Source organism: Anarhichas minor, unplaced genomic scaffold (genome assembly GCF_050575085.1).
Source record: "Anarhichas minor isolate MPS153535 unplaced genomic scaffold, ASM5057508v1 ptg000027l, whole genome shotgun sequence".
Taxonomy (NCBI): Eukaryota; Metazoa; Chordata; class Actinopteri; order Perciformes; family Anarhichadidae; genus Anarhichas; species Anarhichas minor.
The window spans coordinates 9,329,594-9,341,270 of NW_027466473.1; positions in this window are offsets into that span (position 1 = coordinate 9,329,594).

Consider the following 11,677-nt stretch of genomic DNA (forward strand, 5'->3'; position numbering starts at 1 on the left):
TTCAATGTAATCTTCTAGATATACATAATGCTATTGTGTTATGCGATGAGATGCTTTTTTTCAGTTTTGACCCTTATGATTTTCATAGATAAGAACATCGATCCTTAAACTTGTGTTAATCTTTGAAATGATGATCAAACAAACACTATTGTGAAATCAAATAATTTACTCAACCTCCATATCTATCCCTTGAAAAAAAAAAAAAAAGTGGAAAAAAAATTCTAAATAGATAAAACGATATATTAAAAAAAATGAAGTTGATGTATTCTCTGCTTGTGTATAGTGAATGTTCCTCAGTGGCTGGGCGTGGCAGCCAGTGGCACACACACCAGTCAACTGTGACAGTGCAGATCTGTTAATAACTTTTTTTGTACACCTGCTCATCATTGTAAAGGTAATAATAGTGATTCTTATGATTTCCTCAATCTGGTAATGTGCTTTGTTAATATGTCACAAATAAAGTTTTTCTTAAATATCTTAACATCCGAGCTGTGTTTGGACTTAATTTCAATGAACAGTGGTGTTAATACTGATGAGAGAGGAGCTTCTTCTTCTTCTTTGTTTTCGGCTTCCTGCTTGCAGCTTTCTATAGTTCCATGTGTTTCACTCTTTATATTTTATTGGACAGTTATTTGGAACAATTAATTGCAATAAATGAAAGGCAGAATTTGGATAACAGCCTTTCGCGGCTACAGACTAGGTAATGAAACATATGTGGATGAGAGAATGTAACATTTATTCTCACCACATTGTAGGATTAAATATTTTAGAATATTGTTAGAATATAACACATTAGTAACCCTACAGGGACTTTTTTGAATCTTTCCCATTAAACGATGTTGTTCCTGGAAATCTTGGGCCATAAACTGAAACATTTTGTCCTTGGACTGTTGAGAATGTTGCTCAATCACACTGACAATGCTACTCGATCAAACCCCTAAACACTTCAACTCAGCCAAGCCCTAAACATCTGTGTTTATTGGCAGGAGCGAACACAGTCGGAGCACATTTAAAACCAATTACCAGATGAAAAACAGTGTGAGATCAACTTGATGGAAAGGGATGGTCATCCAACCCGCTGATGTGACTGAGAAAAATCCATGAAACAAACAGCGAATACAACAATCTGACTTGAATTCTCCATTGAGCTCAAGGTGAAGGGGGTCAGCAACATATCAGCACATTTAAAAGGTACTGGGTAACATGCATAACTCAATCTTTGTCTCCAACAGTGTTCTCGTGTATTTATTGTCTAGGAAGAAGGGCTCTGCTGGTGTCTGTGCCACGAGCTCCATCTGTCTGTGGACTGGAGCGAAACCTCCCTTCCTCCTCCAGGAGTCCATCTCTCCAGCAACACTGACACCTACTGATGAAAGATGAGACCGGCAGCTGACCCACATTGTTCATATTCTTTAACATGAAAGTAGCAGAACTCATTATTTTGTGTGTGTGTGCGAGAATAAAGAATAAAGGGCAAAAATGACACACAGAATAATTAGCAGACACATTTATTTGCTTTTGTGTAAGTTGGGGCAAAACAACCTTTTATAATTTCACATCCTATATTGTTCATGCGTTGTTGAAAACTGAATACATTAGTAATTAGTAACAAACAAACATTTTGCGCACACCTTTTTTTCATTAAAAAGCTGTTATCCACTTTTCACTAGATTGTATTTGCCAAAAATAATTCAAACTCCAAACGTACTAAAAAGCTTTGTTAACTTTATCTGTGGCCTTAGTGGCCTTTAACTTTTTCAAATGCAGCTTTAAATAAATGTAAATCCTGTTCCTTAGTTCAGCTCTTACATCTCAGCAACATTGAAAACATGTATTCAACTGAACAATGAAAACGTTTAGCCACTAAACGCACTGCTTAGTTCCCTATTTACTACTACTTACATCTATTAAACCTGATGTCATCTTGCAAGCATACTAGCTTTGACTGAAATGTATGTCCTGCCATTACAAAAAGAACATTTGAAGTGTTTCAACATGGACTCAATAAAGAGCACATTTGAAACGTGGCTTCACTTAAGAGAAAGTTCACCCCCGAAATTAAAAATTCATATCTAAGGTGCTATATATCAATCTCGATTTTTTTTTTTTTTTGAGTTAGATATCGGCCGTAGAGTTCCTTCTCTCCAAAATAATGGGACTATATTGCACCCAGCATGTGGTGCTGAAAGCGACAAAAAAATACATGTGAAAAACTCAACATTAATGTCTCTTTGCAGAAATCATGACGGTTACTCCAAAAATGAAATGAAATGAAAATGTATTTCCTTGGTACATATCACCAATCCTCCTTGACTGGGGTCTGATGAAAAAGAAATAAAGGAAAAATTACTAACATTTATAAACTCCTATAAATAAGAAAAGACTATTAGGATGAATAAATGCAAAATACACAAGACTCTCACAGCGACAGTAACACTGTTGTGCCATGTTATTAAAGTACAGTAGACACTTTCACTGATACAATATTGTGTAATCCCCTCGAGGCTATGGAACAATTTTCTAAGCCTCATGTTCCCCAGGGCTGCAGTGATGGAATATCAGTGCAATCCACTGAACTCTGCACACTCAGGCATCCTAAAGTATGAACCTTTTCCAGCACAGTAACAATACCTTTTGTTAATTACTAGTAACTGTTGTCAAATTGTGTTCCAGAAGATTCCATCTTGTGACAAATTACGTGAAAAGGCTATAAACATTGATATTGTCTGTTACAGTAAACCACAAGAACATACACATATCTTTCTACAGTCTGTATACGGTCTGCAGCTAAGTCAATAGAGGTCTTGGTTAAAAAAATATATATATAATAATTTCACAATGACGTCATCAGTGGCAACAAAAGTGTTTTCTAGTCCCTTTAGTTTGAGGCAAACGTTCATTCATAAAGGTGGCTCTATACATCCATAAATTGCCCGGTGTAGCTGGCATACATACAGTGGCTTTGTGGGGGATTTCAAAAAATAACTGAGTAACAAATAGGGCTTTTGATCATTTTGGTCATCACTGATGTTGCGTTATTCAGTTCTGAATGTGATATTTCCAAAAGTTCTCAAACAAACTCCACTTTTATTTGCTGTTAAAGGACAGAAGAAGAATCCAATGTGACAGAGCTCACCGTGGGACCGTTTGGTTGGCTGCACTTTCACTGCAGATCCCTCTGATCAAGAACACAAGAGTCACACTATGGATGACTGAATTGTTTAGAGCTGCCGGTCATTCATTGTTGATGGAACATACTGTGTGAAAGGGATTTCAATCTGCATTTCATAACTGGTAATTACTTGGGATTGAAATATTTAGGTCTTTTAATATTTTGTATGCCTAATTCTTTTATTTCACTTAATTTAAAGTGTCCCTTAGCATCAGCGTATGTATCTGCCTGTTTATGGATCTCCTTCTTCTGCAATATTGTTTACTTTAATCACTGTTGGAAAGTGCTTGATGTACAACATGTAACAAACTATTATATCTGTGTGAGACTTGAAATTCAATAGTTTAATTCATAAAAACTTGCTGACACTTGTATTGCAAAACACACTAGCCTCAGACTATACCCAAAGCTAAGACAGCAGTCACAATGTAAAACACTACCTTACTTAGTCCGGTACCGTATTCAACAAAACCAGCTTCATGTCTGTCCAGATGAGACTGAAATATATATTTCCTGATAGCAGTCATAGTCTTCAGATACTGTAATTGTAAAAAAATAAATAACAAAAATATATATTTTATTATTGAATATATTTTCTTCTTTTCCTTTCTCAAACTACAGCCTTGTTTACATTTACATGTTTTGTACAGTTGTAGTAATAAGTGCATTTCCCTGCTTTTGAACTTGCATGGTAATTTACACACAGTCCCTACCCCACTGATGCAAGTCACTTCCTCTCTCTCTCTCTCTCTCTCTCTCTCTCTCTCTCTCTCTGTGTGTCTCCCTTGCTCTCTTTTCCTTTCTCCACCCAGCTGTATATCAGGATGCATGAATGTTGGGAGGGAGGATAGTGGCAGAAATAAGAGAGGGGGAGAGGGAGTGAGAGGAAAAAGGAGAGAGAGAGAGAGAGAGAGAGCGAGATGAGAGAGGAGGAGGTAAAAAGGCAGGACATAGTAGGACTGACAGTGTTGGAGGCAGCATACTGGAGCATACTGCTGTGTTGTGATTATGGAGTGAGCGTGGAGCGGCCGGACCAAAACAAGAGGAGAAAGGATTACAATGAGGACACAGCTAGGCTTGATGCCTGATCAATAAAAGGTAGGATAGTTTAGAATCTGAGCCTTTTAAGCACAGAGGGCTCACTAAGCAGCGCTGCTTTGCAGAACTGACTGCCTGCAGACTCCTTTGAGTTTGCATTCTGCCACCAAGGGATTTGAGATATGAAGACAAAGTCACTCGAAACCTTGAGGACACTGTGATGACACACAACAGAAAAGCGGACAACTAGCTCCTGACATTTGGACTCAAGAAAACGAGACATCCCCGCAGCAGGATCGAGCAAAAACACTCAGGTATGCCTGCTAAACAAAAATCACAAAAACACATTGGGCAGCATTTGTGCTGAAGCCAGAAACAGCTCTTTTCTTTAGTCCCGATTCCTCTAAAAAGTGTGCGGCAACGCAAGAGCGTGTACATTTTTGGTTTATTCCGCCACAAAGAGGGATTTAATGGTGAATTAAACAGGGCAGGACAGTTATTACTTAGCGTTAGAAGGTGACAACAGACATAGGTCACTTGACTGAGCTGAAGTAACGTAAAATGACATGACTGTGACACCACAGTTATAATCCCTACAGGTATAGATGACGAAAGGCTCTTTTTTTACGATTTTGACATCCCTGGATGAAGGCTGCTGGGGAGGATGAGGAGGGGGCAACAGTGAAGGGAGCCTTGTCAGAATGTCTTTGCGGGAAATTTGTCATAAATCAACGCTTTATGGCGAGTGCAAACGCACACATTCCCACTGTGTATTTTGTAGTGTCCAACAATACCTGTTCATATGCAAACCTCCACACATTATCGCCCCGTCAATGACTACTGGACTGTTGTTGCGTAAATCAGGAAAAAATGATAAAGACCTCTTTGACACACAAGAATGCTGGCGCATGTGAATTCATGGGTGGCACTGGCACACACACCAAACGTCACCTCTGCGAGCGGGTGCTCCAGTTAAATGCATGCAGAGCCTAATGAAGTCTATCGCATCAGTGTATATACATTATGGCCTCTTTCCAAGGTGAGCTGAGTGTGGAGGACAACAGAGTGGAGGCTGCTTGCTATACGACAAACATTTCAATGAAGAGACGAGAGAAAGAGAGTTCACCACAGGAGCTTTGTTTTGAATTTCCCATTCCACAAATTAATTATTCTTTGTGCTGTCAGACATTGAGAGGGGATCTGTGCCATATGTTTGAACTGCTAATATAATATAGAACGCTTTTTTCTTTTGTAGCCACAGTATTTACATATTGGTATTCATATTTCTTATCCAGTCACCCCATGTCACAGAAGTTTAGAAGTCGTATCTCAAATCTGCAACTGAGTTTGACAACCCTGGTTATCCTTCATTTCTGCAGTATCGAAGCAGTTCCTCGTCTCCTTGTGTAGCTCTGTGCATTGTTTCAACTTGTCCTGCTTACTCATGACTTTCTCTCACAGCGCCGTCTCACACGCCTCTAACTTGTTCCTCTCTTTACTTTTAGGCGGATGTAATGGTGTGGAAACGCTGCCGCTCTCTCGATTCGTAAAAGGCTTTTGAGTCAGCCACACAAGGGATGGGGAGACGAGCGGCCGACCTGACAACTTCGGTTCCAGTTTTAGGTGTCCCCGCCCTGGTTGGAGTGCGTGGCTGGAGGACAACGGGAGGCGGCAGAAGCAGAGGAGCCCTGCTGCAGACGTGGGGACCTCAGTGCAGCATTGGTGTTCAGACGTCCCCAGGGATCAGCAGACAATCCACCCAGCACGGTGTACAGCTAACTGACACACTCTCGACGCCATCAGATAACATTACTCAAACGACCAAGAGCTACATTACAAAGGAGACGGAGTACGAGGAGATATTACTGCTAACAAAGAGTGACAAGGAGAAAAGGACTCTTTTAAAACAGAAAAATGGGGAATCCAAGCCCAAAAAGGAAGTGACTTTCAAAGCACTTGGAGGTGAGGCCTCTCAGGATGTGGCCTGCAGTCAGAGGAGCAGTTGTGGGACTTATTGCTATGCCAGGGCAATCAAGACCAACCCACACCTTGCGGTAACCAACGTCAGGCCCAAATTGAAATCTGCCGCCCGCTACACAAACGGCAGCGTGGTAGATTCGGAGGCGATCGGTGGGATTAGTGTTCATAACGATGAGGCAGAGCCTGCAAACTCTCGTGGAAGAGACCAAACCAGACTGCAAGGTCACTATGCGGAGCGGTGTGAGAAGACGCTGCTGTTATCTTCCGACCCACCTTTCGGTGTGACACAAAAGATATGCTGCCATTGCGGAGGCAGACAGTCTGTAACTGCCGGAGTTGCGACTTTAGTGGAGAAAAGCTCCGCTGGTGATGCTTGCCTCGGAGAGAAACCATTAAAGGCAGCCCTCACCTCGCTCTCCAACACCACGCATGTCCCCATGCCGAACATTGAGAAGGACATTAAGCCAAGCCATTATGAGATCTCTGAGAGCATCATGTACAGAGACAAAAGGACACATGTTAATCCACAACTGTTATATATCAGTGAAGAACTAAAGTATGGAAAAGCACCACACCCAGCATGCCCAGTGCACTCCAGGGGCAACTTGGTCACTTTGTCGCAGACACATGCTGCAATCGATGCGACATCGCCTCAACCCACTGCCATCCTACATGCTACAACCATCACGGTCACTAAAGCAACTATTGAAACAAGACAAGAGGATGCCAGTACAAAATCTTTGGCAAAACCATCCCAGGACAGTAAGATCCCCCGGCCAACAAGCCTCATGTTGACCCCACAGATGGCCACGGCTACCAAACCGAACAACCCGCATTCACACCCCCGGATACCCCAACACAACTCTATGCAACGCAGCATGCCTCAAAATGTGTGCACGTCTGTACACGCTACGCCCGAAGGTGCTCTGTCGCCACCTTCTCGTTTGCACACCGCAGCTACCGGACTTGGAAACACAACCATCGACAACATGCTGGAAACAATCGCAAGCTTCAATACCGCACTGATGTCCACTGAAAGTATACCCGCCGAAGTTGCTCAACGTGAAACAAATGCAGCGCGAGTAAACACAGCAACAACAACAACTCATAGCCCACGAATGACCCCAAAACGTCCCAACTTAGCACTGGCAGCCAATGCATCAGACCCCATTCATAAACAGGAAACAACTGCGCCACATTCACCCGCGAGCCCACCACGTACATCACACGCTCCAGATCATACGACGCAAGAAAAGTCGTGCTCAAATGTAAACAGCAAATCACCAGGTGAAGTGTCTTTTATCGACACTGTAATGGCCTCAACTGTATGCCCCACACCACACACAAGGACGCCACATCCACTTCTCAGCACCGTTGTCCCACGCAGCACATTGAATCACAACTCTAACCCAGATCATATAAGCACTAAACATAAATCTGCTGCTAGACAAATGTTTCAACAAAACTGCTCCAATTCTGAGCCCACACTTCACGTCTCCACAGCATCTCTAAACACAACGCCAAGTGCAGCAAAACCCCTGGACTCAAAAGCTAGGCTGCTTTCAAGTGCGGCCCCCAGCTCTACGTCTACACGCGGCGGCACTCGGCGCGGAAATAAAGCCCTCAGGTACTCCTCAGTCAATCTGAAAAATTCACCACCCACAGCCACCACCTCTCCATCTGCGTCGACAGGGAACCAAAGTAATGTCTGTGTATCAGGTGCATCTTCACGTCAATCAGCAGACACAACACAACACGACACAGATCTCAGTCGTAACGAAGGGCCTCGCGTACATCGACCTGATCGCACGCGGGCAACAGACAGCAGAGTCTGTAAAGAATCTGGTGTCGTTCGCAATCAGGAAAGCAACTTCGCAACAACTCCAGTTGAATTAGCTGAGCCGCTAAATGTGTCAAAAAATCACAACAGAGGTGGTGATGCGAGCCCCCACCCTCCTAAATCAACCATTACTTCCGATACTGAATCTGATGAAAACACATTCAATGGTAATCTACTCAATGAATTAGTTGTGCGTGAGTCAAATGACCATGAAGATTCAAATCTGTCCCAGGTCACCAACCTTCAGAATCACATTTCCCTAATTAAGTCAAGCAGCTCGTGTCTGCAGGGTTGCATAAACACAGAACAACAAAGGCTTGCACATTGTCAAGGATACGCAGAAACAGGACATGAGGGACACTGCGCTACATGCCCACCAGTAAAGACAGCCCAGGAGACGGATTCAAATGCAGAGCAGTTTGCCGCGGGAGTCTCAGTCAGGCATGCAAATATTAAGCTTAAATCCAATGCGGATAAACAGACCTTTCCCAAATACCCAACACCCACTCCCAAAGCACAGACAAACTCTGCGCCCACCATCTCATCACTTGAAAACACTGGTGCACATGTCGAACACATCACCGAACCTTCCGTCAGCCAAAACTCTGAGTCAGGCCCTTCATCCCAAATACCACAAGCACACACAAGTCCGGAGCTTTCATTCACTGCACCGGGCCCTGAACGAGGTTCCACGCCGCCGTCGTTGACGACGCACACGGCATCCCTTCCCCGCCTCCGGTGCTGCGAGGCGGAGGCAATCGTCAGACCGGATTCGGAGTTTAGCCCTGCTCCCCCTCAGCCGGGCCCAGAGGACACCAGCCAGGCTCACACCCACCCAGCCGCTATGGCCCTGTTGCTGCCGCCCTCCCGACAGTGTCGCAAATCAGCAGCCCTGCAGCAGAGGCTGGAGACGGTGGAGGCCAGCCTGGCAGCCAACAAGGACAGGATCACTACTCTGCTCAACATTATCCATGACCTGGAGACGTGCCACACTCCCACCGGCGGGTAAGAGGATGCGTGAGGGTGCGTGTGCCTGCACTTGTGCGAAATGACTCCTCTTGTGGGATGTTTTACTTTACATAAAGACTCGCAACATAAATATTCCGCGATGCTTATTAATGTCTTATAGTTTCACTATAGTACAAAACCTGCAGGGTCAGATATGACTGAATTATTAATATACTCTACATTCGGTCCGGTAAAGGTGTAGCTGTTTGCCAGAAAGAGAATTACTTTAAAAGCTGTCCTGCAGTGCTGATCTTTGACTATCCAGTGAGTCATCACTTGCATTTACTCACTCAGAGCCTTTGCCATTCAATGGCAAAGTGCATTGATTTTCAATCTAAAAATAACTCCTGTGTTTGTGTAATTGTATGCATGATTATTCATCCATAGTTTAGAGGGAAACTACTGGTTACTGCGATAGCAATAACAAACCTATACATACTGTATACGGTTGAGATTGTTGCTGTAATCAACACAGATATCAGTTTTGTTTTCCAACCATATTTAGTTTTACAAACAAAAAAAAGTGACAGATTATCGCAGCGCACGTTTGATATTTGGTCATCCCGCCTGGTGCATTGAAGAAAGAATGTATAAAATCTGTGCAACACTGTTGTTCTCCAAAATGTAATTGGTAAATGTCAACTATTTTTAAAAAATTAACACAATTTGTAAGAAATGTGGCAGACGAAGCAAATTGTGCGCCACTGTGTGTAACATTGACTTTGTGCTGACAATGAACTAGTACCCACGTTGAAAATAAGTCTTAACAAGAGAAACTAAATTATGATTACCGTTTATTACATACACTATGATGTAAAATACCTTTTGAAGGCAAACATACTGTTAAGATGTCATGCAGCTGGCTCGATAGCCACGATGAACGTGCCTCAAATCAGGAATCCTAGCGTGATGATGTGCGGCCTAAACACAGTTACAAGTTAGCAAACAGGTCCTTTAATGTGTGCCCGAGTGTGACGGAAACCTACTTGGGCATTTCAAGAGGGCCTGTCTCGGGGAGATTTATTTAGCCATATAACTCTTCTGGGACAAATGACAGGAATTAAAACCGCCTTCTGGCAATGTGTCTCTGTCAATCATTCTCATCCACCGTTGTTGTGCTAATCAGTTGCGACTGCCTCTGAGGTCATGTTTCAGAATAACCAACTCCTAATAACCGACTGATATTTGACATAATGCATGTCATGCAGCTCATTGCTGCCAACAGCAGTCTGAAGAAATATCAGACTAAAAGGATGAGTGGAGTGAATAGTGAGAGTTTGAGGTTTCCCCTCATTTACTTTGTGAAATTTCTTCTTTTTTTTTTTTTTTGTTATCCTAGCCGGCGAAGCTACAAAACTGGACAGGACCTCAGAAACTGCTCAACCTGCCAGAAGACTGCTTGTATTGTCTACAGGTGAGATAGTAGTGAAATTGCCGACATGCATGCATTTGAACTGATAAGTGATCAGCTCTAGAATTCCGCTCTTGTCCGAATATAAAACTAAAATTGCAGAATATCGTGAATATACATCACATGGCTTAGAGCTTTTCCTTGATGTTGATGAAAGGCCGGGGCAGGAAGTCTTCATTTAGATTAGGTCTAAAAATGTGTCTGGGCTCGAGGTATTCAGGATAATAAGAAAACAATTAGAATGAAATCAATAATTTAGAACGGCACTCCAATTGAATAGAGATATTATGAACTGCCGCAGGCCGAGTGCGTATATTAGTTAGACAAAGAAATTAATGTAACGTGGGTGTCAATAAATTCAGAATTACTTTCAAGGACACACAGAAGTGGGACCATGCATCACTTAATTATCCATGGGCAATTTAAAAAATATTGGTTTCATTTAAAGTTCCCTTTGTGCTTGAGACACACAGTTCAACAAGGTTGAGCCCATTTGCCATTTCAGTTGCCAAACGCTTCTCTTGCAGCCTGTTCACTTCATTTCTCTGAGAATTAATGACTCCCTGTATGGGCAGCTTACCAAATGAAAAGCTCTGTATTGCCCAATTGTTTCTCACTCAGAATACATAGGGAGATTACATTTTCCCCCTCCGAGCAAATCATAAAGCTTTTGGAACAACTGACACATTTGAGCGCCGACTGTATGTGACTCAACCTATTCACACAGCAGATTTACGGAGATTGAGAGGCACTCTCTGAAATTCAAAGTCGCAAAGAGGAAGTCGTGCCCAAGCAGCCTGCACGGTACATTTATAATGATCCCTTTACTGAAGTCATGTTAGCATTGTTAAGTATTTTGGCAGGTGAGGTAAGCTGTGAGAGGTAGGTGAATTTATCTAAGTTGGCCTTATCTTAAAATGAGACATTTGGCGTTAAGTAAATTCAATTTAAAGGTGAAATGGTTCTTTTCAATTAAATTTAAAAAAAAGAGAAAATGACAGACTTATGCATTATGATACAATAGTTGTTGGCTCTAATATTCCAACTTTGATCTTCGTTTGCACCCATTAGCTGAAATGTTGCATCAGTTGGACGTGATAGAGAGAGAAAAAAAAAAAAAGCAATTGTGCCAGAAACACTTTTTTTGAAAGGAGGTTATGAGAGGCCGATAAATCTAAGTCTTCTCATTATCTTTTGGAGAGAAAAAAAGCCTCGTGCTCTACAAAGC